Here is a 24,049-nt window from a genome sequence, read left to right on the forward strand (position 1 = left end):
TTCTTCAACTGACTGTACAAATCTATTTATTTTATTGATTATTCTTTAACATTTATTAGTTGCCATATAACTTATAGCTGTCAGGGCAACGTAATGATAAAAATACAAATAAAATCCACATGAAAACAGGAAGAGCATAATAAAGCAATCAGTTAAAAGCAGCCATCAGGGGCTAAAACAGACATTAGAAGACAAACTAAGGACGCAATCCTATTGGGATAGGCAGCTGCCTCCGAACTCAGAAGCAACCGCCTATCCAATGCAGGGCAGGAGAAGCGCGGAGGGGATCGTCCCCTCTGCACTTCAGCCACCCTGCATTGGTGACAGCCAATTTTGGATGTGTCGTACCAGCATTTCCAAATTCCCCGCCCCAACACGGCCCAAGGAATGCCCCGTTTTTGCTGCTCCACACTTCTCTTCAGAGCATGGGGCCATTCCGCGCTGCCTACGAGGCAGCATGGGAGGGGGTGGAGGTCAGTCGACCCAGGAGCGCGGGCTCCGAGGTCAGTTCTCCAGAACCGACCTATCCTATGGCCGTCTAGCCACTGACTAGCGGCCATAGGATTGCTCCCTCAAATGATAAAATATCAAACTACTTATAAACCCACTATAGCAGCAGAAATATAGAGGATGAAAAGGCCTGAGAGAATAAAAAGGGCTTTGCCTGGTGTGGAAAAGATAACACGGTAGGCTCTAGGTAGACCTCTCTGGAGAGTCTATTCCACAACTGGGGGCAGGAAGTTACTACTGAAATGACCCACTCCTGAATAGCTGCCCTCCCTACCTCAGCATGTGAGGGTGCTCAGAGCAAGGCCTCTGTGGGTGATTTCTGAGCGCTGGTGGAAATAACTGTGAGGGTGCCTATCAGCTGAGCCATTATCTCTGCTTCTTACTTAGCTACTGCTTTTCACTGCTTTGTGCATTGGATTTCCCATGAAATGCCCTGCTAATAAATGTCTTTTGCTATGTAATAGTAAGATGCCAACCAAATTGTGGGCATGCACATAGAAAGGTTGCCCTGAAGAGGTACTGTAGTTGACTCAGTGCCCTGCTGCCAGGCCCAACTTTCTCTCCTTGTTGCCTCCTGGTTTTCCCAACCTTCCTTTGGCCACAGCTTCTTCAAGTCCTCTTCTCTTGGGCACCAAGCTTCTTCAATCCCTCCTTCCCTTGTCAGCTTTAGTCCTTTCAGTCTCTGCCAGTTCCACTTCTGATATTTAGGTATTTATTTATTCCATTCCTTAGCTGCCTTTCAAGGCTGCAATCTTCCCAAGGTTGTTTATGATTATAAAATCTATCAGCAGAACAAGTTCATAAAATCATAAATCAATTTTAAAGGCATGCACCATGCTTACAAAGAGCAAGTGTTGTATCTGAAAAGTGTGGGGCCTGCCCCAGTTCCTCCTTGTAAGACTGCCAAGCTGAAGGGCTGCGAGTGTAGGTCAGTGGTAGAGCAAATGCTTTGTACACAGGGGTTCCCAGTAGGGTCCAGCTCAAGATATTCTGCTACCTGAGGTGAAGGAGATGATGGCTCCTTCACTCCTTCCATGACCAGAGTGACAGTTGAATCTTACTTATATATTTAAAATATTTATTGGCTGCCTTTCAGGGAAAAAGTCCTCCCAAGGCAGTGTACAACAATAAATACATAAAACTGATACAATATTAAGTGTGATAAAAATGTAATAAAGTGGTAAGAACACAATAAAACCGCAATAAAACCAACAACAAAAACAGCAACAACAGCAATCATACCTGAAGAAGGCCAGAGTAAAATAATATGCTTTCTAGGCCTTCTTAAAGGCCTGCAGTGAGGGAGCATGGTAGATCCTCGATGGCACCTTATTCCAGAGGTGTGGGGTCATTGCAGGGAAGGCCCTCTCATGTGTGGACGCCCACCTAACTGCTCTCACAGGTGGGCAATTGAGAAGGGCCTCTCTTGCTGAACTTAAAGTGCAGGCAGGCTGATATGGGTGAAGGCGGTCCTTCAAGTAGCTTCTTCAACCCTGATGATGGGCTTGTTCATTCCACTACACCTGAGGGCAGCAGGCTAGCTTATGGGGTGCAGGGCAGGGCACGTGGCACACAAAGCTCTACCTCCAACACTTGCTGCCATTCCCCACCCCCAGTATCTGCTGCTGGAGGCAGTCATCTCACTTGGCCTAATAGTAGGTCTCCCCTGGGTTCCAGGTTCAGGCCCTGGCATCTCCAGGTAGAACTGGAAAAGACCCCTGCCTGAAACCCCAGAGAGCTGCTGCCTGTCATGATACGGAACTAGGTGGGCCAATGGTCTGACTCAGTATAAGGCAGCTTTCTATGTCCCTAAATCATGCTAAGAACAATTGTTCTTTTTTAATGCAGTCATGTTGACAGTAGGCAATTGCAAGCACCCACCTCTTAGCTATAGGGTGATTTGGCTGCCAGATCTGAGAAACAACTTCCTTGGAAAAAATGGTAACTCACCCTGAGTGGCGGGCTGCTTTAAATTTTAAGGCTTAAAATTTAAGCCTTGCAGCAGCCCCTAATGTTCTTAATTCATTATTTTTTGTTAGATTTAATTTATCAAAGCAGAGTTCTTACAAAACACTTGACTTTTTGGCATGGAATTAATTATGTGAAAGTTCATTACAGAATCTTATTTCCTTTATAGCCTTTACAGTTTCTAGACCACAATCACTGACCTCCCTGAATAAGGACCTTTTTACCTTTTTATTCTGTAGAGAAAGAGATGACACAGGAATTTGAAAGAGTTCTTGTACACATTCTGCCAGAGGAGCTGTGCCAAATATCAGTCCTTAGCTTGAAAGAAATATTTTTCAAGTGAGACTAGTTTTTATATAATAATCAGTCAAGTTTCAAATCACTGCAAAATTTAAACTCTGTTTCTAGGAATATTTATGATGCTGCATTCTATTAGATTACTTCCCCCTCTCTGGCTAGGTGACCTCCAAATAACATGTTAAATGGTTCACTAAAAGAACAAATTGCTAAATCAAGACTCTTGAGTTGTTTCATCCATTACACTCATGGACTGGATATTTTTAAGGGATTCATAAGCATCTAAAAATCCCAACAGAAATGTAGGAACCTGTTCACTGACCCATCTGGGAACTATAATCCCAGCTCTCTCTGGAACTTTAAACTCTGTTTTTAAAAAGATGTCCATTGTGCTATAAACCAAACTACAGCCGTTCACAATTGCACAACGATGTGCCAATAGGCCAAAAGACAGATGGGTGAAAATGGCTTTAAACTTTTCTTACAATCATTGTTGCCCATGCTAAAGCTGCTGTCTTGTGCACACTTACTTGGGAGTAAGTCCCACTGAACTCAGTGGGATTTATATCTGAGGGCTTCACTACATTAAGCAAAAATCCTGCATCCTTACCGGGGCTTTCTTCTTCTGGAGTCTTTCTGGGTTTATGATGGGCTCCTTTAGATGGTGAACATGTGATTTGGAGTTGAAAACTTCCCTTCTAGGCAGTGCTCTACATGTTCAATGAAACGGCACCATCTAGGAGTGGAATTATAGCACAATGGCAGTATTTCACACTGCTGATAGGGAGCCACTATGGTTTATTACAGCTTATCTCTGATCTTTTTGAAAGCAGGATAAAGGGGGAAAACAGGAGATGTCCTGAAGGATGCCGATGCCATGTAAAGGGCCTGCAAACGTCCGTGAGTGGCCAATCACGAGCATGCAATAAAAGCCTCATAAGCAAGGGCCTGAATAAACATACGTAAGATTGAACTGCATGGCTGCTTTATACCATTACTGAGTTTTGTACGGGGCCAGCCCTACTATTAAGAACATAAGAAGAGCCATGCTGGGTCAGACCAAGGGTCCATCTAGTCCAGCATTCTGTTCACACAGTGGCCAACCAGCTATCGACCAGGAACCTGCAAGCAGGACATGAGCACAACAGCACCTTCCCTCTATTAGGCAAAGTGAGGTGGCTGCTACTTCAGACAGCAGATGCTGAGGGGTGGGGAGAGGTAGTGAGGTCTTAGGGGGACAGAGCTGTGGGTAGGGTGGCCACTTACACATTGCCAAAAAAGAGGAAATTCATTGCCAAACAAGAGGACAAAAGAGGACATCTGCATATGCTAATGGCTATCTGTAGATGTGAATTTAGAAATAATTATTATAATTTAAACAAAAATACAGAACATATCAACATAGCGTGGAGGACCGTGACCACCTGACCTGTGTGCCTGCTGTCCAGTCCATTGTTCAGGTGTGCTAACTGTTGATGGGCAACAGTTCTTATGGCTCATTATCTTTAAACCAGAATTGGAGAAGACAGCCCTTCAAATATAGGATGTGTGAGTCTTCACATAAAGGACAGTCCTCTGGCAGCCCTTCATATAGAAGACTGTCCTCTATAAAAAAGGACACCTGGAAACTCTAGGTGTCTGTCACATGGCCTGGCCTTCCCCCTAAGCTAGACTGCTGCCCTTAGGCATGGTGGGAGATGCACCCTCCATTGCCAGGGTTAAAGTGAAATTCAATTGGCTGTCCAGTTGGCTTTTGTTCATAGCATGGGGGACAAGAGGGCACCGTTTTCTTGTCTGTTCCCTCAGGCAGCAAAATGTCTTGGATTTTGTATATAATATGTTGGCAGAGCCTTGAGAAAATTCAGGAATTGTCCCTAAAGGGAATCAAATAAACAACACTGAATAGAGTTCATGTATCCCAAAATCTGTTAGCAATGAACTATTTAATTTTTTTTTTTTTGCCAATAAGATGATATCCGTACCCAGTGTACACTCATTTTTACTTTGCTGTACTTATTTAACCATTTGTCAATAAAGAAGGATCCTTGGCAACATCTGCTGTATACAGAGGATCAGCTCCAGATGTTTTTCCCTGCATTCAGAACTACAGTGAGAGAGAAAACACACACATTTGCATAACAGATTAGCCATCTACCATATAGTAGCGGTCCAGCTGCTTTCTTCCTGAATTGTCCCATACCATCTGGTTGGCACTATCCCATATTCAGCACGCCAACATATGGCCCCAGAGAATAAAATACCTCAGTATAAGAATAGTCTGGTATATATAGTAAATTAGGTTTTCCTACTGGGCATATCATTGACCCAAAGAAGCTAAAAGGCACATGCACCAATAATTAAGAGGAAGATGCAAGCCTGGTTTAAATAATTTAAACCCACAATGCCCTCTGCTCTTTGATTCAGCAAACATTCTCATAATTGTTTGTTCCATCTAAGTTCAAACTGGAGCACAGTTGCTTCTCTGGGTGTGCAATGCCTTAATTTTTTTTTTTTTAAGAAATATCTCGCTATCTGACGCTTAATTAACTTGCACATCCCATGCCAAAGAATCTTCCCAGACTTTACTGGTGTGTTTTCTTCTGTACGCTAGGATCTTTTTTGAAGGTAGGGAGGGGTGTACAGAGTGCTTGCTTATAGATAATCCTTTAAATATATATATATATATATATATATATATATATATATATATAAAATTTGTTCATGCATGTGAAGAAGAGTGGGTTCCTTAGCTCACTTTTCCATACCCTGTTCTTTTGGTGTCCTTTGGAAGAAAAGTGGGATTAAATGTAATACAATAATACAGTTTAAATAAGTAGAACTGTCCCTGCTTATTCCATTTTCACACAGTCACAAGGAACTGCCGGTGTTCTCCAGATACTGGTTCCAGCCTTTTCTGTATCCTTTGTCCCTCTCTTTTGAACCATATACCAAGCAGGGTATGGGGGCAATAGCCCTCTGTCACTGTGGTCCCTCAGCAACTGGGGTTCAGAGGCATGGTGCTTCTGACCCTGGAAGTGGCATATAGGCTAGCCACCATGACTAGTAGCAACTGATAGCTTTGCTCACCATGAATTTATCTAATCCCCTTTTAAAGTAAGCTAAATGGGTGGTCATCACCACATCTTATGACACTGAATTCTATAGTTTAACCATGTGTTGTGTGTCCTTTCACACAGGTGGGATGATGTTCTTGTATAGCTGCCCTATGTTAAATGCTAAAAATGAACATCATATTGTAGCTTCTGCTATCCCTATTTATGTATTAAAATATACATACAGGCCTGCATACACATATGCATACCCATGTACATTCATACAGGTGGTGGCCGCGTTGTGTCTAATTCCAGGGATGAGATGGAGCTAGTGCTCTTCCACAATTTGTCCTCCAATTTCCTGAAAGTTTTCTCCCACCATGAAAGAGGCTTCCATTGTTTTGCCTCATTCCCGATGTTGTATAATGTATTTTTGTGGTGTTTTTGAGCTTATCACAGCTAGCCTCCCAGGCTGCCTGCATGTCCTGATCTGAAAGAGCCCCATGGGAGGAATTACCTCATGGTGCCTTAAACTGGGCTTTAATTGTAGTGTAGGAAGCTGTAGGAGGTGTAGAAAGCTGAGGTGGCTACAGGCTACTGGAGAGATGATTGCACAATGAAAACAAGACACTTGTGCTCACTCTCCAGCCACCTCCTAAGTAAGGTAAGCCCCAGAAACTCAACCCCAACTAGGGATGGTGAAGAATTTCTCCCCGAATCTTCGGGGGGCCGAGCGCCAACGCATTCGGCCCCCCGAAATTGGCGGTGAAATTCTCTGCCCCCCCGCCCCCCCGGGATGGGACTTACCTTTGGCGAATGTCCCTCCCAGCGGCGGGTCCCGGCGGCGGTTTGTCGGCCTTTCGGCAGGGGCGGGGGCGGCAGCTGGTCTTCTGACCGGCTGCCGCCGCCACCGCCATTACAAAGTGTAAAAAAACCCCAAAACCTGTGATAGGCTACGTAACGATTAATGTAGCCTATCACGGCTAGATTTCCAAAGTCAGCCGTGATAGGCTACGTAAATCGTTACGTAGCCTATCACAGGTGACTTTGAAAAAAAAAAAAAAGCACGTACACAAATGGCGGCGCCCTATGGGCGCTGCCATTTGCATTCCTTATTTGGTCCCGGTAGTCTACGTAAAGATTTACCGGGACCAAATAAGGAAAGCAAATGGCGGTGCCCATTGGGCGCCACCATTTGCGTACACACTTTTTTTTTTTTTCAAAGTCAGCCGTGATAGGCTATGTAACGATTTACGTAGCCTATCATGGCTGACTTTGGAAATCTAGCTGTGATAGGCTACGTTAATCGTTACGTAGCCTATCACAGGGTTTTGGGTTTTTTTTACACTTTGTTTCGCGGCCGGGGAGACGGGGCGCTTCTCCCCGGCCTGAATTTCGGCCGGGCGAGGCGGGAAGCCTCCCCCCCCGGCCTGAATTTCGGCCGGGCGAGGCGGGATGCCTCCCCCCCCTCGCCTGAACTTCGGGGGGAGAAGTGAAGCGCCTCCCCCCCACCGCGAAGCACCCCTGCGAAAAGGTAAGTGACTTTCGTACATCCCTAACCCCAACGCATGAGAATTTCTCCAAACTTTGTTCACCATTGCATTTCTTTTTGGAAACAATTTCTCTTGTATCAAATTGAATGAGCTGGTCGAAAAAAATGTGGGAGAAATGTTTGGCGCAGCACTAGCTTGTATATATCGTCCTATAAAACAGGAACGGTGTCAGCCATGCTACCATGCCAAGATTGGAAAATGTGATTCAGATCATTCTTAAGTGACATGAACCACAACCCTAAGCACATGTATAGTAAAGTAAGATGCATGCCTTAGAGCAGTAGCTTCCAGCGTCCTGGTTGCACGACATAGCAGTCATGGGAATCAGCAGAAAGACATGGGACAGTGTAAGCCACAGGAATGCAGTTTTCATTACTAGGATCAGTAGTGAAAATATTTAAAGAAGTGGCTCCCCATATGGAACATTAAGGCTATGTAATGGTTGTCCGCCATAAAAACTGGCTGTTCAACACATTGGGTGGTATCCAACGGTGTCATTCCACAAACTTAAACCTTTCTGCTGCACAAGCGCTTGCACAACTGATTCCACAACCAGTTGCACAACCACTTGCTCAACTACACTTGCACAAATGTAACTTTTGTTAGATGCTCCTCTGGCACATAATTCTGAACTTAGTTGTGGTAGCACAAAGTCATTTGTGCTAGCAGAATGACACAGTTGGATACTGCCCATGTGTTCCTTATGTACATGCAGATGGAATCCATCATTAGGCTTTGCTCTTTGCTGTGCCCAGTTGTCTTCATACCTTATAGAGTATGTTGAAAAAACATGCAGCATACTTTCCAAATCTGTAATGCATGAAATAGCAGTAAGTCTATTATTTGCAGATACTGAAAGTAAGAACAAGTGATGGTGATGAAATGCAAACTTCATGAGATTGGAAAAAATAAGGGACCTTCTAAGTAAGGAAATAGTTCCATGGATGCATTCTTCTCTCCAAAATGTGCCCCTCCAAATTGCTGCAATAAATTGTCACATTGAAGCAGTGTTATATTTGATAATTATCTACTGGTGTCATAAGGCATAATGACAAAAAGTGACAGCAGTCTGGAAGCTTTTTATACTGAACCAGCAATTTGAACCATCTGCTGCATAATTGTAGGTTGAGGGTTATGGACGATGGGCATATGAGATCATTAGTGCTGATCCCATTCTGGTGTGCAACAAAGGCCCTATTGGCAAAAGGCCTAGCAAGAAAATGGTGTGGATTGTTAATGGAATGGTAATAAAGACAAGGTACAGCAATTACGCCATCATGACATAGTCCTAGAGAATCCAAGTCCTCTTTGTGCTCAGCTCTCCTGCTGTGAGTGCTAACGGTACTGTGGGAATAAGGAACCCATTAGGAGGAACATGTGGATCATTTGTAGCATAATTATTAGCATAACTTTCAGAGAAGCCCAAGGCAAGTCACACTGCATAAAGTGGTGTCCATAAAGAACATTTCACTAGCCGCTGCATGGCCTGGCTAAATCTAGAAGTGCCTTACTGCTTATGGCTGTCTAAGGAGCTCCAGCGTCGAATGGAACTCTGGAGACATGTCCCACATCCCAAACCAACAGTCCATAAAGCTCCACAGCACCACACCAACCTCAATCAAGCTCTTTGACCATTACCGATGCTTATTCCTTTCCGTTCTAAAAGAGCTTAGAGCAATGGTCTCACCTGTCACGACAGAAGTTTCTCAACTTATGAAGACATTTTAAAGACAATTTTTCCAAGGGGCTGTCACAAGTTCTGAAGATGAAGGTTAACTTTTTCAAGAACATTGTGCAAAGTGATATGGGAATCCATTTTAAGACTGTGTATTTAAAGTGATCTCAGGATCCACTTTAACACTATGCATTTCCTGTGTGGTATAGCATTGTTATAGAGACATGACCCAATTTTATACGGTACCCTGATATTTAATAAAACAGCCTTCCATGCCCTCCAGGTGTGTTGGACTACAACTCCCATCATCCCCCAGCCAGCATGGCCATTGGGGAGAACACTGAGACTGTTAGACTAGCATTCTATCAGTTATTGTTGAATTTAAAGATCCTCTTCCTTAGGGAAAAGCTTCTAGCTTTGGAGTTTCCTCTTCAGGAAAAGGCAGGAGTAGGAAGGAGGATAACACAAAACAGGGTGTGTGTGTGTGGCAGAGATATAACTCACCCCTGCCATCATGGTCTCTTTCCTGCTACAGAGGCAGGGGCAAACAGAGAAATGTAAGGGGGTGGGGGAACAACAAGGACAGCTGGGGAAGGCATGGCCTCCAAGGATACAGGACAAGAGGAAAAGGGAGACAGAAAAGATTTGCCATAGCTACATTGGGTGAAACTGTGAAGGGATAAAGAAATTAGGCTGACGGTGCTTCCAGACGAGGCCTTTATTATGCCGTCAACCTGCCTCATTCATGGAGTTTTACAGAGGATCCAGACGACATAGGAGTTTTCTACATGAGGCTTTTAACCCACCACTTTACTGAGGGTTGTGCTTCCAGATTCTTGGTGGGATTATGATCAGACCCTTTACACATGTTTTTTTTGGGAGGGGGGGTCTTTCTCTGCCTAAGGCCCTGGAGGGGGATGGCATTGTGTAAAGCACCTGCAAACTACCATGAGTGAGGAATCACAAATGCACATTAAATGCCTCATATAGATAGGCTCATATAAAAATGCCTCATATAGAACGTCTTCCATTCATATTGCTTCCATGCTTTCCCACCATTTCTTCCATCTTTTTCCTTACTGCAGAAAATCCATAAGGAAAAAGAAGATGGAATATCTGCTGAATGCCTTCTGATTGGTAGCGCTAGGAACTCTCCATCTGGAAGCATCCTGGGATTATTTTACCCGATTTCAGGGTTTACTGAAACAGTTCATCTAGGGACCTCCCAGAGTAGTTTGCTAAAAGCTGTCACTTGTGAGGAGGGTGGCAGCAGGGTGAGGGTGGCTCTGGGCTGCCCGGCCTCTCGTTTTTCCACCTCTCCTCCCATGTTTACATTTAAAACTGTGGCAGCCTGAGCAAGAACTCCAGCCGCTGTCATGTTTACCCCACTTCTGGCATTTATTATTTATTTATTTATTATTAAATTTATTAATCGCCCATCTGGCTGGTCACCCAGCCACTCTGGGCGATGTACAACATACAATAAAACAGTTTAAAACAATAAAATTCTACAATAAAAACATTTCCTAAATTACCCTTACCCACCCCAAATGCCTGCCTGAACGTTTTTAATGCACGACGGAAGCTCATTAAAGAGGGGACATGACGGAGTTCCCTAGGGAGGGAGTTCCACAGAGTGGGGGCCACCACAGAAAAGGCCCTCTCCCTCGTCCCCACCAGTCTAGCTGTCCTGGCTGATGGGACAGAGAGAAGGCCATCCGAGGCTGATCTTGTTAAGCGGCCTGTCTGGTGCTGCTGGAGGCGCTCCTTGAGATAGGCTGGGCCGGAACCATATAGGGTTTTAAAGGTCAAAACCAACACCTTGAATTTGGCCCGGAAAACAACTGGTAACCAGTGCAACTCCTTCAGCACTGGAGTGATGTGATCTCGCCGGCGGCTGCCTTTAGTCAGGCGAGCCGCCGCGTTCTGTACCAGCTGCAGTTTCCGAACCGTCTTCAAGGGTAACCCCACGTAGAGTGCATTACAGTAGTCTAAACGAGAGGAGACCAGGGCATGTACTACCGATGGGAGCAGATGGTCGGGAAGGAAGGGGCGCAGCCGCTGTATCAGATGGAGTTGATACAGCGCTGTCCGGCTCACAGCTGACACCTGAGCCTCCATGGACAGCTGGGAGTCCAAAATGACCCCCAGGCTGCGGACCTGGTCTTTCAAGGGTAGCCGTACCCCATTCAACACCAGGTCAACATCCCCCAGCCTCCTCTTGTCTCCCACCAAAAGTACCTCGGTCTTGTCAGGGTTCAGCTTCAGCTTATTCCTCCCCATCCAGCCACTCACCATCTCCAGACATTTGGACAGGGATTCTACAGCCAACCTTGGTGAAGATTTAAACGAGAGGTAGAGCTGCGTGTCATCCGCATATTGATGACACTGCATCCCAACCTCCTGATGATAGCCCCTAGCGGCTTCACATAGATGTTAAATAGCATCGGGGAGAGGATGGAGCCCTGTGGCACCCCACAAGTAAGTGGCCACGGGTCCGAAACCTCCTCTCCCAGTGCTACCCTCTGGTACCTGCCGGAGAGGAAGGACTGGAACCACCGCAATACGGTGTCCCCAATGCCTAACCCCTCCAGGCGGTCCAGGAGGATACTGTGGTCAACGGTATCGAAAGCCGCTGAGAGGTCGAGGAGAACAAGGAAGGAGCATTCACCCCTATCCAGAGCCCTCCTCATATCATCTACCAAGGCGACCAAGGCCGTTTCTGTCCCATGCCCAGGCCTGAAGCCTGACTGAAATGGGTCTAGATAATCAGTTTCTTCCAAGTGTGCCTTCAACTGCACCGCCACCACCCGCTCAATCACCTTGCCCCAAAATGGCAGATTTGAGACTGGGTGAAAGTTGTTCAAAACTTGAGGATCCAAGGAGGGCTTCTTTAAGAGCGGTCTTATCACTGCCTCCTTGAGGGCTGATGGCATCACTCCCTCCTCAAGGGAGGCGTTCACCACCGCCTTGATCCCCTCACTCAGTCTCTCTCTGCAGCTCATAATGAGCCAAGATGGGCAAGGATCAAGTAAGCAGGTGGTCGGCCGTACCAATGAAAGCACCTTGTCCACTTCATCAGGAGGAAGAAGCTGGAACCGATCCCACAAAACCGGTTTGCCACAGGCCGCCTCTTGCTCACTAACTGTATCCACAGTGTGCAGAGTAACACACCTAATCTGATCAATTTTATCTGCAAAGTGCCTTGCCAAGGCCTCACAGGAGGCCTTAGAATGCTCCAGTGGTTCCGGAGCCACAGGACTGACCAGGCTCCGGACCACTTGGAACAGCCTCCTGGGACAGCACTCTGCAGACGCGATGGAGGCAGCATAATATTCCTTTTTTGCTGCCTTCACCGCCACTTGATAGGCTGAAGATACAGCTCTAGCCCGTGTCTGATCGTCTTTGGAGCGAGACTTCCTCCACCGGCGCTCTAGCCGTCTCACCTCCTGTTTCAGAGCTCGTAACCGCAGATTGAACCATGGTGCAGTCCAAGCCCTGTTCAGAGGGAGAGGGCATTTCAGAGCCACCTGATCTAATGCCCCAGTGGTTGTGGCATTCCAGCCACCGACCAGGGTCTCGACCGAGTGGCCATTGGCATGCCCCAGAGAATCCCCAAGCGCATTCAGGAATCCATTTGGATCCATAAGACGCCTGGGGCGGACCATTTTATTGGGTCCTCCACCACTGCGGAGGGGTTGTGGAACCGAGAAGTCCAACGTCACCAGATAGTGATCTGACCATGACAAGGGGGTGGTGGATATACCCCTGACTTCCAGATCACTCCCCACTTCTCCAGAAACGAACACAAAGTCTAGTGCATGACCGGCTACATGGGTGGGCCCAGTTAGAATATGATGCAGCTCCCAGGAGGCCATGGTCTCCATGAAGTCCCGAGGTGCTCCTGTGAGGATGGCCTCCGAATGTACGTTGAAGTCCCCCAACACCAGTAAGTTAGGGGACTGTACACGCACATCAGAGACCACCTCAAGCACCTCGGCCAGGGAGTCAGTCATGCAGTGGGGTGGATGGTACACGAGCAGAATCCCCAGACTGCCCTTCGGGCCCAACCTCCAGTACATGCACTCAGCAACCTTGGTCTCCCGGAGAGGGGGTCTGGTGAAGACCAAGGACTCTCGGTAGATAACAGCCACTCCCCCTCCCCAATCCCCAGCCCTCGGCTGCTGTGCATACGAAAATCCAGCTGGACACATGGCTGCAAGGGTTGGAGCAACAGCCTCGGCCAGCCAGGTCTCCGTAATACATGCCAGGTCTGCACCCTCATCCAGGATCATGTCATGGATGAGGGAGGTTTTCTGGGTAACAGACCTGGCATTGCAGAGCAGCAAACGAAGGCCAGAAGATGGGGTCACGCCTTCCCCAGCCATCCTTTGGCTCTGGACAGGCCCGGAGCAGGGGACAGATACTACACATCTCTCCCTCGTTCCCCTTACCTGGCATGGCCTGCCCCTAGTGCTCCGCCAGCACCTGCCACCCAGCCTTGGTATCTTCTGGCCCCCAACACTCCCCCCACTGCCTCCATCAGGTGGACACATGCCCCCTCGCTCCCGCCTATCAGGCAGGCTACCCACCCCTAAAACCACAACAAAATCCCCCAGGAAAAAGAAAACACACACACACACAACAATTAAAAATCCCCTTAAAAATAATGCCAGGCCGGAGTCCACAGGGAAGGCCAGGTGGTGGTGGTGGTGGTGGTGGTGGTGGTGGCAGCAGCAGCCGCCGCCGCCACAGGCCCAGCTGGGCCACAGGCCCAGCAGCAGCAGGCCCGCCTCTTCCCCGGTGATGGTGGTGGCCTCTCCTGCAGGCCCTGGCTCTTCCAGGCCACCTCAGCCAGCCAGCCAATGTAGCCCCTCCAGGGAGGGCAGGTGGAGCAGCACAGCTGGCTCAATACCTGGGGGCCTGGTCCTGCAGGAACTGGCAGTCTGCCAGGCAGAAGTCTCCAGGGAAGGCCTGGTGGTGGTGGTGGTGGCGGCAGTGGCGGTGGCGGCAGCAGCGGCGGCAGCAGCAGGCCCGGCAGCAGCAGGCCCGCCTCTTCCCCGGTGATGGTGGTGGCCTCTCCTGCAGGCCCTGGCTCTTCCAGGCCACCTCAGCCAGCCAGCCAATGTAGCCCCTCCAGGGAGGGCAGGTGGAGCAGCACAGCTGGCTCGGTACCTGGGGGCCTGGTCCTGCAGGGACTGGCAGTCTGCCAGGCAGAAGTCTCCAGGGAAGGCCTGGTGGTGGTGGCAGAGCAGCAGCAGGCCCAGCAACAGCAGGCCCAGCAGCAGCAGGCCCGCCTCTTCCCCGGTGGTGGTGGTGGCCTCTCCTGCAGGCCCTGGCTCTCCACATGGAGAGCTCTCCAGCATGGGCGAAACTCATCTGTCCTCCACCCAGTTTTCATGGTGCTGTTTGTCTGAGGTGTGGTTATAGAATAGGCAAGACCTACATGTGTCCCTAAGGCTTCACAGCGGTGGAGCCAATCTGACTTCCAGCGAAAATATTTGAAGTCGATGCTTGGGGTGTCTGTTTTTCAAGTAGGGTGTGTGTGTATGTGCGCACACGTGTGCATGTACCTGAATAGAGCAAACATGTGAGGGGAGAGAACCCTCCAATTCTGCTCCCCTCCATCGTTACATTCATTGGCCTGGACTCATGGAGTCATGACAGTCTGAAGAGAAGAGACTCCTGTGTCTGTGGAGGCTTTACATACAAGCCAGCATGCTGGAAAATCCACATTCTGGCTCACACGGAGAGTGTCCACAGATTCAGGAGGCTGTTCTCTTCAGAAAGTTCTCCACAGGTAAGGCGACAAATATGATGACAGAGAGCATCTCTACATCATGGGGCTTTCTGCTTCCGTTTTGAATGCAGGATCACGATGAACTCCCTTCACACATGCTTCCTTCCCCCCTTTCCCCCTTATCTGAGCCTTCCATATGTTTCATTATACAGCCGCTAGATGGTGCTGTGGCCTAGCTCCTCTTATTGCAGGTTTTCCTCTTTTCACAAGGGAACTCAAGAGGAACTCAAGCACTGTAATTTGATAGCTCATTATCTCCGATGGTTTAAAAAATGGAATAAAGGTCATTTAGTGCAGGAGATGCCCTGGAGGTTGACAACGTCATCTAAAGGACCATCAAACCTCTGTGAATAACTAGTTTCTATAGCAGGATAAAAGCTCCGTGTGGAGAAGCCCAGAGAGAGGCAGGGCTGGACAGCTCCCCCTACTCACGCATTTGCCCTATTCAGGTACAGACTGCTTGAATAGGGCTACAGTGTATATGTGTATGTATACATACATGAATATACATACATATTCACACATACATATGCATACCCTGTTTCAAAACCACTGAATTGTGGTACACCTTTTCCCCATTAAGTATAACCTGCTTGGGGTGAGGGAGATTCCAATCATGCTTCTGTCAGTGACCCTTGCATAAATCTAGAGCAACTCCACTGGAATCACCAGAACTGGCTTACATTTACATCACTCAGAATGAATCTAGCCTGGAGGTTTCCCAAGATAATATCATACGTGTGGTACTGTCTGAATAAAGAGAAGATAAACCTGGGGCTTTCCACAGTATTGTCATGCAGCAAGAAAAGAGACTGAAATTTGCGTAGGGGCACATCAGACTGACACTAGCATCCCCTTCTTTAATTGGTGAGCTTGAGCTTAGAATCTGTCTTGCCTTGCTGTAGCTTCAGAGATAGAAGACATTGGGCCATTTAAGCCACAGCCAAGAGCTCATGAAATGGATTTACAAAGAGTCGACAGTCACCTTTGACAGGATTACAGTGCAGGAGTTATTTGTGCTGTTTATAATGTGAAAAGATCAAACTCTACCCAATGCATGAAGCAGAAGGATAAATACCCCCCTTGTACAGACCTCACTGGGCAGGAGAAGCCAAACCTGTCAAAATTCAGCTTTATGCAACTCGCAGTTTGGTTGTCGCCACTGAGAGAAATTAATTCAGGGGAACCTGGAGCAGCAAACAGCTACACATTTGGGGGTCCATTGCATAGTGGCGAGGTACCAATTCCTTCTTGATTGTATGTTGCAAATTACACCTCACCTGGCAGCTTTAGTATAGTGATTTCACATTGACTGCCGTCACTGAATCCCTACAGCTTCCATCTTCACTTGTTAGAAGCCTGTAATAAAACCTTTCCTCCTAGATGGAGGAGAAAAATAATTAATTCACTGGTGTTGTTGGGGAAAAGCAAACTATAGCCTGTGGGGTGAACGGGCTATTTTGGGGATTAAAAAAGAAAACACCCGGAACATAATTGCATTGAAATGATGCAGCCTAGAAAGCAAAGATAATTTTTCTCTCATAGACAGTAATAGGTAGCTGTAACCTTGGCCTTTCTCCTCCATGTCAGTCACTGTAAATTCTCAGTTTGCTTTTGTACATAAGTTTGCTTTTTGTACATTAGAGAGCTTGACTCACTCAAGTCAAGCTCTCTAACAACATTCAGAATGCTGGAGAGCTTCTACAGCAGGGGTAGGCAACTGTCAGAAGGTTTGGACTGCAGCTCCCATAAATCTTTGCCAATTTAGAGATTATGGGAGTTGTAGTCTAAAACATCTACAGGCCACAAGGTTGCCTGTCCCTGTTCTACAGTATGTAAGGATGCTATTGTCAGTCAGTTGTTTCTTGGTGAACGGAGGGCCAAACTGCACATGACACATAATGCATCCTTAGGAACGGCATCTGTTTTTTTCTTTAATTACAGCCCCCCGCCCCTCCGATTTTCATTGGGACCAGAGCACAATGAAGTCTCCTGCTCCATCTGGAATTCCAGCATCTGCTCTGGGTGATGTCTCAGGGGAGAAGGAATGATGCGACAGGCATCTGGAACAGGACTAGTTTTAGCACCATGGCCAGCACTACAAGTACCAGTCCAGACTTGGAGTGAGTTCTGGACCACAGAAAGCGGTTCTGCAGCTAGAGCACTAACAAGTTACCCCAGTTCTGGCTTAGAGCAACTGGCAGGGTTTTATAGTCAGGCCAGAAGAGCCCTTCTGGAAGCTTCACCTCTTCAAGTGCTACCTCTGGGTTTCTTAAAGGGCCAGTGTTTTTTCGCACAGTTGCTGGATTCTTCTGGGTGGCGGTGGTCTGTGGATTGAGGAGCTGATTGGGGAATGTTCCCCAGGCCTCCCTGTTCAGTAGAGGAGCCTGCGGTCCTCTCCTTAGAGTCAGAGGGCAGTGGGAACTGAGCAGACATGGTGCAGGGTCCACCCTGTGAAGTGGAGGGCCCCAATTGTGAAGGTCTGGGAAGTGGTCCTGATACTTCCTCAGAGTTGCTGCTATTTGAAAACTCAGTCTCAGAGGGCCTTTTCCCTGGACCATGACAGGGAGGGGAAGTTTGACCCTTCCTGGCCACAATCATGATGAAAATCATGCTCGCCCCCCTCAGCTATGAGGCTGAGGGTAAAAACTCCAATTGGCACTTCCCTGTGGTCCCAATGAAAATCAGGCATCCCATGTCCGTAGTTAAATAAAGAGACTCTCCCAACACACACAGAGACAGCTCCAAATGATGCATTAAGCACCACCTGTAGTTTGACCCCAAATGGATGCTGCAGGATTTTCTTCAGAATGGGATCTAAGCATGCTCAGAAAATTCAGTATCGTGTTTTGTGATAGGATTGGGTGATTTCCCAACAGTAGACCTGCCCAGGTTCTAGGGATGTAGGAAATACTCACCTGGCTCCACACCGGGGCATCCGTGGTGGTGGAGAGGCGCTCCGTCCCTCCCTCCGGAATCCTCCCTGGCTGGCTCTGCAGAGCCGCCGGCTGGGGCTGGCCACAGCCGGAGTTCCGGCCATGGCCGGGCTGCTGCAGCCGCAAATGGCGGCCATGATAGCGACCGCCATTTGCAGCCTTGCAAGCAGCCATGATAGGCTTCGTAAGGCAGCCACACAAATGGCGGCCACTATGCCATTTGCATGGCTGCCTTTACCATGATAGGCTACATAAATACTTATGTAGCCTATCACGGCAAAGAGCAGAGGCGCAAATGGCATAGCAGCTGCCATTTGCATCCCTTTTCTATGCCATGATAGGCTATGTAAATACTTACATAGCCTATCACAGCTGCAAGAACGCAGATGCTGGCAGCAGCAGCCCGGATACGGCCGGCTGGGAGACCAGCTGGAGCCGCCGGAGCCGCCGCCGGAGCCACATCTGCCCCAGGTAAGTTCCATCTTGGGGGGATTCCGTGGGGCGGCGAGGGGCGGGAGGCCATTCCACCATGGATTCTGGGGGGCTGGATTCTAAAGAATCCAGCCTCACTGGAATCTGTGGCGGAATTCTCTGACATCCCTACCAGTTTCTACTTTCAAAATATATGATTCAGCTGCTTTGAGGAAGATGAGGCAGTTGTGCTGAAAGGGTTTCTTCTCTTGTCTCAGCTGTAGTTCCTGGTGTCCATGTTCCCTAACCTGACTTTCCTACCTCTCATTTCTCTTCCTTAATGAACTGAAAAGCATTCATGTAACATAACAATTAAAGCAGGTATGAGCAAAGTTCAGTTTTATTTATATAAGAGAGAGAGCTGGTAATGACTTGTCATGGGAATAGACATGATGACATCTCAAATTCAACAAATTCTTTCAATTACATGCTCTTTTATACTAAATGTTTCTTTACCCACCATAATTTGGACATTCAGTGACACAATCAGTTAATATTTTAACTTCAATTGACACCCAAAGGTAAATTATTTCTTAATATTAAAATTAATACTGGTGTGAAGTTTCTGTATTACCCTGGGCTGATTCACACTTACCCACTTTCCCATAGTATAATCCTATGCTGCTGTGTGAACTGTAGGTAGGTAGGTATTAACTATATTTCTACAAAGCCACCAAATAATATTGTTCTTTGAGAAGTTTACAGCACAAAATGATAAAATATAATTAAAAACACATGGGCAGTATCCAGCTGTGTCATTCCACCAGAGCAAATGACATTGTGCTAGCCGAAACTAGATACCAAATTATGCACAAGAGAAGAGTCCAACAGAAGTTACGTTTACACAAGTGCAGTTGTGCAAGTGGTTATGCAACTGGTTGTGCAATCATAGAATAGTCATAGAATAGTAGGGTTGGAAGGGGCCTACAAGGCCATCGAGTCCAATCAGTTGTGCAAGCCCTTGTTGAAAGGCACGCCAGGCCTTCCTGTCCTGCGCTCTCTCCCGGAGCGTGCTCAAGTTCATATTCATTGCATCCGTGATGCTATCTAGCCATCTCATCCTCTGCCGTCCCCTTCTCCTTTTGCCTTCAGTCTTTCCCAGCATCAGGGTCTTTTCCAGGGAGTTTTCTCTTCGCAGGTTCCTTTATACACACATTTTAAATGCTGCAAATAGTGATTTTATGAAATTGGGCAGCATCCAATGGTGTCATTCTGCAAACTCAAATAGCTCTAGGAGAGCTCCATTGAAAGGAAAGATTCAGTGGAGCTCTCCTAGAGCTATTTGAGTTTGCAGAATGACACCATTGGATGCTGCCCAATTTCATAAAATCACTATTTTCAGCATTTAAAATGTGTGTATAAAGGAACCTGCGAAGAGAAAACTCCCTGGAAAAGACCCTGATGCTGGGAAAGACTGAAGGCAAAAGGAGAAGGGGACGGCAGAGGATGAGATGGCTAGATAGCATCACGGATGCAATGAATATGAACTTGAGCACGCTCCGGGAGAGAGCACAGGACAGGAAGGCCTGGCGTGCTATGGTCCATGGGGTCATGAAGAGTCGGACACGACTGAACGACTGAACAACAACAACAACAATAAAGGAACCATGTGGGTGAAGCCAATGACATAGTTCCTTTCCAGAACATCACCCCTGAAATGGCAACCCCATGATTTTCTTCGGTTTTCAAATACAAGAAAACCTCGGTTGCTGCGATCATGTGCTGGCCTGCACACACAAAAAGAACCACTTATTATCACAAATAATTCAGTTTTTACAAAATTTGCCAAGAAATACAGAACTGCATGTAAGATTAGAGGAAACTATCCCAGGTACTGCTGTGAGACATGCATCCAAATTTTAGAACAGAAAGTTGTCTTAAAATTTGAATCAGCTGTATTTGAAATAAGCAATGGAATCATTTCACAGTTGTGAAACACTCTTCATGTATGATGCCAGAGGTTCTATCACCTAAAAAACAATATTGGAGCACAGCAGGTTTCACTTAAGCTATAGCTCAGCTGAGCTTATTTGTCAAGCTCAGAGCCAGTGCAAGACCGCCCACTGTCTCAGGTGGGAGGACATGCTACCGCTGGTCTGGGGGGGGGGAGGCCAGGGAGGAGCATAAGCCACTGTTGCACAGGGGAGAGGAAAGAAGAAGTGTGGACTTCCATTGCCATGTGCTGGGTGGGGGTGAAGTGTGAGCTGCCACTACCATATGGGGGGAAGAGAGAGGAAGAAAGATGAGTTGCCACCACCACAAACCTCACCCACTTCCAATTTCCCCCTTCCCCTGTCCTACCTGCCAGTAGCCTCCACCCAACTTCCTCTCAGTACCTTGCTCTGAGGGGGCCTTTGTGGCAGTGAGGTATCGGCAGGGAGGTGAAGCAGCACAGGCGATTTCCAGGGCCACCTCCCTGCCAACACCTCACTCTCATGAAGGACCTCTCAGAGCAAGAGGCACCTCAGCTGCTGCTTTGAGTAAGGCATGGGTTAGGTGGCGCTCTGGAGAGCTGCCAGGTGCTCTCTTGCTGCGGCCTTTGCCACAGCAGGGGAGCACCTGCCTGCTTATGCCTTACTCAGAACTGTAATGGCTGCTTTCCTGCCATAGCATTTGCTGCAGCATGAGGGTGGCTAGTGGGGCTTTCCTGAGTGGCAGCCCATCCTATGCCTCACTTTGACAGACATAGGGCAGTGGCAACATTGCGACCCATGGCCCTCCTGGCAGCAGGGCACACAGGATCGGCCACCCTTCCAAATCTGCTGCCTGAGATGGGGGATTCACCCTGCCTTGAGGGGGGGAGGGAGAGATTGGCCCTGGTAAAGCTCAGTGGAATCATTTGACAATTGACCATTGCTAAAGGTTCCACTCAAACATGAGCAGACAAATTCTGAACTCTAAATAAATGTTCTCATTCTCATCAATATCCTTGTCATGCAATTCTGGTAGCTCTGCTTAAGCAAAATCAAAGTAATGTCTTTTCTGGGTTTTTTTTAAACCCCCCCCCCCACACACATACAGGGATTTATCCAATGTTAGTCCTATTTAGAGTAGACCCATTGAAATGAATTGTACTTCTTCACACAGTGCATAGTTCAACTATGGAATTCACTACCACAGCATGTAGTGATGGCCACCAATTTGGATGGCTTTAAAAGGGGTTTGGACAAATTCCTGGAGGAAAAGGCTATCAATGGCCACTACTCTTGAGGGCTATGTGCTACTTCCAGTACCAGAGGCAGTGAGCCTATGTGCACCAGTTGCTGGGGAACCTGGGTGGGAGGATACTGTTGCACTCATGCCCTGCTTGAGGGTCCCAGCTCAACAGCTGATTGGCCACTGTGTGAACAGAACGCTGGACTAGATGGACCCTTGGTCTGATCCAGCAGGGCTCTTCTTCTGTTCTTATGTACTTAAGTTAGACTAACATTGGATAGAACTCATTCGATGCAACCCACACAACCCATGAGCAAATTTAATCAAATAAGAACAAGTTGATACGAAGGGTAATCCAGCACTTATATAATGATACTCCATATTTTATCTAAGAGAGCCAAAATTATATTTCATCATTATTAGATTAAATCATTGCAAGTACATTTTCTTCAGATTTAACCCTATTCCAGTTGTTAATAAAAGGACACCATTGAAAATATCATCATCATCACCACCACCACCATCGTCAATTGAAGGAGCCACTGAGAGATCCCCCCTCCCCCCAGGCCATTAACACAGCTACAAAATCAATAGGGAGGATCCAAGTGGGGAGCATGGGGAGCACAGCGACCTTGGCAAGCAACAGCCGCCTTGGTAAAGGGAGGGAGAAGGGGGAAAGGGGGCATGAGGGTGGGAGGAGAGGGCAGGAAAGGAGAGATGTGGATATGTGGGATCCACAAGCCTCTCTGTCACCATCCCCACCCACAGCCAGGTAAGTCAGCTGGACAGTCTCAGAGGCCCATCTAGCAAAAAATGCTTTTTAGGACAGAGCAGGAGGTGAAAATGCCACCATTATTCCTCCTGCCCTTCCTGGCTCTTGCTGGCAGGGCTTTGGATGGATGGGGGGCTCAGAGCCTTCTGTCTACTGAATGCCAGTGGGATTGTGGTCTGAGTCAATTAAAATAAATGGAGCAAAGAATAAAAGCAACCTGGTGGTCGGAGTCTACTACCGGCCACCCAATCAAGGAGAAGACAAGGATGAAACTTTTGAAAAGCAAATAGCCAATGTTTCAAGGATGCATGATGTAATAGTAATGGGGGAATTCAATTTCCCCGCTATTTGTTGGGAGACAAATTCTGCAAAACATGGCCCCTCCAGGAAATTCCTGACTTGTGTGGCGGATAACTTCCTCCTACAGAAAGTGGAGGAAGGAACTAGAGGATCGGCTATCCTTGACTTGATCCTAAGCAACAGAGATGACTTAGTGGATAAAGTAGCAGTTACAGGAACTCTGGGGGAAAGCGACCATGTTGTACTTGAGTTCTTGGTTCTAAGGGAAGCAAAAGCCGAGTGTAGTCAAACGCGTACCCTGGATTTTAGGAAAGCTGATTTTCATAAATTCAGAACAATGATCAGTAAGGTCCCATGGCAAGCGATGCTAGCGAGAAAAGGAGTCCAAGATGGGTGGGAGCTTTTAAAAAAGGAAATTCTCAAGGCACAATTACAAACAATTCCAACAAGAAGAAAAGGTGGAAGACAACAGAAGAAGCCAATGTGGCTTCACAAAAAGCTTAGAGATGACCTGAAAACAAAAAAGGACACATGTAGGAAGTGGAAGGGAGGGCAAGCTACAAAGGAAGAGTACAGGCAGGTAGCACAGAATTGCAGGGATGGCATCAGGAAGGCTAAAGCTGCGAACGAGCTGAGGCTAGTGAGGGATGCTAAAAGCAACAAAAAGGCTTTCTTCAGCTACGTGCATAGTAAAAGACAGAGGAAAGAAATGGTGGTTCAGCTATTAAATGAGGACGGCAAAATGATAAAAAATGACAAAGAAAAGGCAGAAGTGCTCAATTCCTACTTTGGCTCAGTCTTCTCCGAAAAGAAGGTCTATGAGCCCCCTGGCAAAGGCGAAGTACAGGCTGAAGGGGCAGGATTGCAGCTTGAGATCGATAGGCATATGGTCAAGGAACACCTAATTACTTTGAATGAGTTCAAATCTCCAGGGCCAGATGAACTGCATCCTAGAGTAATAAAGGAACTGGCAGAAGAACTCTCAGAAACGCTGTCTATTATCTTTGAGAAATCATGGAGGATGGGGGAAGGGCCAGATGACTGGAGGAGGGCTAATGTTGTCCCTATCTTCAAAAAGGGTAAAAAGGAAGAACCTGGGAACTACAGACCAGTCAGTCTGACATCAATCCCTGGGAAAATTCTGGAGCAGATCATAAAGCAATCCTTCTGGAAGCACTTTGAAAACAATGCCGTGATTACTTGAAGCCAACATGGATTTGTCAAGAACAAATCCTGCCAGATGAATCTGATCTCATTTTTTGATCAAGTAACCTCCCTTGTGGACTGTGGGAATGCTGTGGACATCATATACCTCGACTTCAGCAAAGCTTTTGACAAAGTGCCCCATGATATCCTGATGAGCAAACTAGCTCCAAGTGGCTAGATGAAACAATGATCCAGTGGATCCACAGTTGGCTGCAGAATCGGACTCAAAGTGTGCTTATCAATGGGACCTTCCCAAACTGGGGAGAGGTAACAAGCGGGGTACCGCATGGCTCAGTCCTGGGCCCGGTGCTCTTCAAAATTTTTATTAATGACTTGGAGGAAGAGGTGCAGG

This window comes from Heloderma suspectum, chromosome 2 (assembly GCF_057233095.1).
Source record: "Heloderma suspectum isolate Gila_16-S chromosome 2, 16-S_ref, whole genome shotgun sequence".
NCBI classification, from domain to species: domain Eukaryota; kingdom Metazoa; phylum Chordata; class Lepidosauria; order Squamata; family Helodermatidae; genus Heloderma; species Heloderma suspectum.